This window comes from Nothobranchius furzeri, chromosome 5, assembly GCF_043380555.1.
Source record: "Nothobranchius furzeri strain GRZ-AD chromosome 5, NfurGRZ-RIMD1, whole genome shotgun sequence".
NCBI lineage: Eukaryota > Metazoa > Chordata > Actinopteri > Cyprinodontiformes > Nothobranchiidae > Nothobranchius > Nothobranchius furzeri.
In genome coordinates, this window is record NC_091745.1 from 72,627,768 (window position 1) to 72,633,767 (window position 6,000).

Sequence of the window (6,000 nt, forward strand, 5' to 3'; positions counted from 1 at the left end):
CTTCTCAGACTAAAGGAAGCTTTCATCAGATGGGTCTGGAGTGGATTTCGGACTGTTTTCCTTTCCTACACAGAACATTCCCTTTAGGTGCTTAGCGTTCTAAAAAAGCACGAGGCTCGAACATCACAGATTGGATTGTGTATTCTTTAAATTGTGGTGTGTGTGTGTGTGCTTTGGTTTAATGGTTATTACATGGTGCCTGACCTTGGTTGTTGACTTTTTAAATGTTTAACAGCAAGAACACAGACCTGCATTTACTTCACTCAGCTTTGAACAAAACCGCAGATGAGGAGTGGCCGGTTCGCGTTGCTCTCACCTTCTGCAAAGCGGAGGCTTGTGGGTTGACATGCACAGACTCTTCTGCAGTCCTGCATGAAGCTAACATTTTAGAATAATCAGTTACGGTGATACTATTTGTTGATTTAATATTTGTAAGCAAGACAACATAGAGTAAAAAATGCACCCTAAACAAAAGTGATAACTGAACCTATTAGTTTAGTTTAGTTTGTTTTAGCCACTATTCCATCCCTGCTCCTTTACCAGACGTGGGATTGGTAAAATGACCCAAAAAGTCTTTTCACAAAGATAATGTGATTCATTTGCAGTCTGGATGCAGAAGGGTGCACTTGCCTGCCGCTGGGAGGAAACAACCAGAACCGGACAGGGACTGGGCTGCCTCTAAGTGCTTTGGGAAAACAGGCGGCACACAGCAACACGTCCTTTTTCCAAATAAGCCAAAGCTTTTCTTACTTTTTCATTCAAATGTACTAAAGGTTTTGCATTTGCGTGTGTAGATAAATGTAACCAGTTATGGGAAGCTCTAATTACATTATTTTATTCAAGCCTTTTAGTTGATGGACTTCAGATTTATCAGAGGGGTTGCACATTGTATGAACCCTAAATATGGACCCAACAGCTCGCTCCATGTGGAAACCGGTGATGTTTGTTCAGCTTGTGAAAGGCTCATTTTTTTTATGAAAATCCAGTTTTAGTTCATTTTGTTCCCTGTTATTGTTGGAAAAGACCTCACTTGACTTTGACAAGTTTATTTGTGCCAACTTTAAACCTGATTCTTGCCAACGCCAATACTGCACCGATTTGTTTTGGTTACATTTGAGTAACTAAAAGCGATTTTCTAACAACTACTATTCAGTTGGAAGAAACTAAACTTAATGAGAATGCTTTTTTCTTTTGCATTTATCTTAAGCTAACTCTGTCATGTAGCACACGGACCCTCTGAAAGATTTTCCATCTTCACTTCATTTTGTAACCTGCAAACTAAAATGTTCATTCTGTTTTCTCCCTGGCTGCAGCAGAATGAGCTATAAAGAGCTCTTTTAATGCACATTGGATGCACAGTAAATGCAATGTCAAGGGAAACTAATTATAGGATTTCATAGTGTCTTCCAAATGGCCTGTAGGTCCTTTTTTCCTCCTTATAAGCTAAAAACTGTGCCAAGTTCTGACTTGTTTACAACAAAGGATTTAAATTGTAACAAAATGTGGATAAATGTATAAGAAGTGCAAACAAAAATTTATCTAATTAATCAGAGGCTTTGAAATTAATTAATGTGATTAATCTTGATTAATCACATTTTAATCGTTTAAAACTATTTGTTTTAGTGAGGCTAAATGACATACCCATGCTTTAATGAGTATATATATATATATATATATATATATATATATATATATATATATATATATATATATATATATATATATATATATATACATCTGTTTGTAGAAGATTGTCTCTGAGTATCTGTATTTTGTATTCTAGTTAGCGTGTCATGTGGAGAGCAGTATTGACTTTTATTTACATGCCAGACTTCTGCACTGTCAACAAGCTGTGGAAAATAAAGTAAATCAAAACTTTGTAATCTAAATTGTGTGAAGTAAGAAAGGGGGTGTCACTCAAAAGCCATCCGACTGATCGGGCCGTATTGATCTCTTTGCCCAGGAATATGACGTGAGCCAGAGTAGTGCCTTCAGAAAACACAGTAAATGCCATAGATGGAGAGCTGTAGCTTTTCTAATTAGGGAGTTCATAACTGAGTTGTATTATTTTGTAAATAGCTGTGGGCAAGCTATTAAACCCAAGTGAGACAGACAAACATGAAATAAGAAAAAATGAGTGGGGACAGAGTGGAAAAGTCCAGGAAAGGCCAGCAGAGCACAGTAATGAATGCACTGGGATATGGGTCGAAAGTGTTGCATTCAAGGTGGTTCTTTGGTTATGCACATACAGCTGGTTTCTACTTCTCTGTCATTTCAGTTGTAGACTTGCACACCCTTAGATGGGGATGCTTTTCTTTCAGATGTCTTTGTTGCCTGGGGAGTGTTGAAAGGCAATTGCACGCCTGGACATCAGAGGGCGCATCACTTTCCTGGAGGTCTCTGGTCCGCGATAGTGTGTTTTTATTGTGTTTATGTAATTCAGAGACTTTAATGCAGACAGATTTGTCCCTCTCCACTTCCACCTGCTCATCCAGTCACCACCTCCAAAACCACGTTTCTCATATTTTCCTACCACAAATAAAAATTTAGCTGCGTATCTTTGAACTCTTTCAGTAGTCATTACGGCATCTGACTTTTGCAAGACTTTCAAGCTTCTTCAGTGTCTGCCGCTAGCTATCTTCGAAATGCTTTTTATGTTTTTTTATTTATGTGATTAGTCAGGATGTCCTGACCAATCACAGGCCTGCAGCCTCTGTCACTTTCAACGGATAGTTAGGAAACTGGGCGTGTCTCTGTTCACCTCTGCAGGCCTGCCGCAGAGCCGTTGCGTTGATGCATCATGGCGTTACGCATCTACGTACCCACGCAGATGGAGAAGTATAAATCAGGGTTTATGAGCCAACCTATTTCAAGATGGCTGCCACAGCTCATCACCTCTAGAAAACACAATATGGCTAAATGGTCATTTTTACATGAGCAACATGGTCATTCTCACCACAATCTTGAATGGTAACAGATCGTGTGTGACCTTGCACTAATGCACAAGATTGTATACAACCTTATTTCTGAAGATGTAACTAAATTGGTTATGGCGCCATCAATTCTCAGCACAACATAAGTTTAATTCCAAACTTTGGAAAGAACGGCGGTGGGTGAAATGTGTTCCTTCAAGGAATGTTGGGCCTTTAATCCAAATACAGAGGTAGCTGCTTGTTTTAATGTCGGCGTTGGCTGCCAGAGACAGAAATCCCTGCAGGTGATGCATCAGGATGAAACGCAATGCCAGGGGTGCTTGTATCCCAGCTTTTGGCTTTGATAAAACGCCAGCATTTGTCGTCCCTGGGGTGAGGGTTAGTTATAAAATCTGTATATATATGCTTTTGCTTGTCTACATGAATCTAACCGTGCTAATACTTGGATGTTCCCTCCCGCTGAAACACCCTTGGGGAGGCGTTCATTTGATTTATCATTACCTTTCACGAGCACATGCCCTCTTTTGCACTTTGCCAGCTAATAAACCCCTGGGATTCACATCTACTCACATGTACACCTTCATACTTAGAAACCACATCCTTACACACACGCATGCACACACACACACGTTTCTACCCGCTTGCCCGCAACAACCTCAAGGGAGACATAAGAAATAAATTCGACACTTCCGCTAACCCAAGAAGTGCCTTAAGGACAAAGAGAAATTTAATCTTGGATAAGCCTCCCGATAGAATCTCTGCATTAGCCCTCTGCTGCTGGTTCACAGCTATTCCATCAGCCCTTACCTCCCACACCTTGGCCCAATTCCCTCGTATCTCTCCTCCGCTACATTGCTTCTTTCTTTTCCTTTTATTTCTTTCCCCTCATTCTCAACTACTTCTAGTTGCTTTTCTGTTCTGTTTTTTTTGGTCTGTTCTTCCGCCCCGTTGTGTCACGTTAACCATCCCTTGTGCCGTCACAGGCTCCTTCCACTATAGCAGCCAGCCATCATCTCTCCATCGGACTCCCAGTTGTGGTACACATTGTATGTCTCAACATTTCTGTTGCTTCGTCTTGTCGGAGGGCTTTAATACCATTGCTATTAAACGCTGCCACGACCTCCTCGGCATACTTAAGCAGGCAGGCATCCTTGTAAGGCTGTTTGAGTGCTTAATATTTTCAGCACGCTGCTGACTTAAGCCCCTTAAGTGCTTTGGCAACACTTATTCCACGGTGGCACCAATGAAGCCCATTAAAAATTTGATTTGGTTGAGAAAGAGGGGAAGAAAGTCGAAAAAAGTGAGGAAGGGGGGATAGGGGATACAATTTACCATCACTTCCGCACACAATGCGACAAAAACAAATACAGCCATGGGGGGGGGGGGGCTCACACAGGGACTCTTCAAATATACAAACACACACTCACACTCAGCGCACTGATACGCTGTGTTTTCTTTGTGTCTGTAATTATGTCCTTTGTCTCTTTATAAAGCACTTTGCGATGACCCTATTTTGTTAAAAGCACTTGATAAATGAGTGTGACTTTATTTGACTTAATAACAGGGAACGGCGTGTTTCAGACCGCGTAAAGATGTTTGTAAACGCAACTCAAACCGATAGTTTACGATCAGCTGATTAGGAACAAGCACAGGTGCTATTATAAAAGCAAAGCTGTGTCACCCTTCACATTTTACAGGATAATGAAAGTTAGAGGAGCACAGCCCAGCCTGGCTGGCTCCCACTCTTGGCTTTCTATCACCACTTTTATTATCAACCGTACACGTGGAAATCCACTCGAACAAAGGGAGACGTGTCGAGTTAGATGTGTTGGTAACAAACGTGCTGACGGAGCGGGAACGCTGGCTGCAACGAGTTCTGTTTCGTCACGTCAAAGAAGATATCGAGCATCTTAGGTGTGTTCTTGCTGTGTCGTGGTTCTAACTCCATGCTGTCGTTCTTTTTAACCCTTTGATGCATAATGGTCACTACAGTGGACAGGTACTCAAAATTGTTATTTCTTTATTTTTGTTATCAAGCACAGCTGTTGAAGACTTTATTGCATTTGAGCCCCTCCATTTGGACTTCAGTAAGTCAAGCCAACACATTTCATGTTCAGAATGCACGCTGTCCACTGAGGTGGACATGTAATAAATTATTTGTAAATTAACAAAATGTTACAAAATTTTTTTTGTTGAAATTTGTTTCATTCACACCTAAAGATGAATGAAAAAAATTGTTTAAAAAATCATGGTTGAAGATTTCATAATTCATGCATCAGAGGGTTAAAACACAGAAACAGTTTTGTTTACCTGTTTTGATCAGCGTCAGCCTGAAGAAGCCTGCAGCCGCCGCCGAAACGTAGCGACAAAACAGGTAAACAAAACTGTTTCTGTGTTTTAAAAAGAATGACTGCATGGAGATATCGAGCAGATCACGTGAGTCGCCCACAGCTGTGAAGCTGTTGTCAAATAAAGGGACGCTGTGAAGATTCGCTGTGTCTGGGGTAATGGACAGGCAAACATTCAGCCAAATGTACACTCTGCCTTAGCCAACGCTGGACAGTCGAGCACATTCACACACACACACACACACACACACACACACACACACACACACACACACACACACACACACACACACACACACACACACACACACACTCCACTGTTTTTGGACCTAAAAGGCGTCCATTGTTGCTCCTTCTGTCCACAAAAACGCATCTCTAACCTTCACAAACTTGAATTTTCAAATATGCAGACACTGATCCCACACAAGCACATTTTCTGAGCGGGGGGAGGCAGGGCTTATATAAACAGACAGGGGGGGACAGAAAACGGACAGATGGGTGCGATCAGCGGCGGTCGCCCGTTGGGATTTTAACAGGTTTTGCAGATTATCAGGAATGAAGAGAAATACAACAAGGACACACTTTTTGGGAACTAACGAGCTGCTCCGAACTGGAGGACTGAAGGAGTAGAGGGGGAAGGCTGGGACAGATGATCTAAACACAAATAGATGGGATCAGTTTGAACACGTGAATGCGTTTTGTGTCCATCTGTCCGCTGC

General features: G+C 41.6%; 1 protein-coding gene across 7 annotated transcripts in view; it reads left to right on the plus strand.

The window, feature by feature from the left end:
* cadm4 (cell adhesion molecule 4) overlaps window positions 1-6,000 on the plus strand; it is a 287,904-nt gene that overhangs the window by 203,737 nt on the left and 78,167 nt on the right. Inside the window, exon 1 of one of the 7 annotated variants that reach the window (XM_015950118.3) lies at window positions 5,764-6,000. This exon is cut by the window's right edge and continues 1,890 nt beyond it. The exons of the other annotated variants lie outside the window; for them this stretch is intronic. The gene's annotated coding sequence lies outside the window, so the exon portion shown is untranslated. Of the gene's footprint in view, window positions 1-5,763 lie in introns of those variants that run through there. 7 annotated transcript variants of the gene reach the window in all.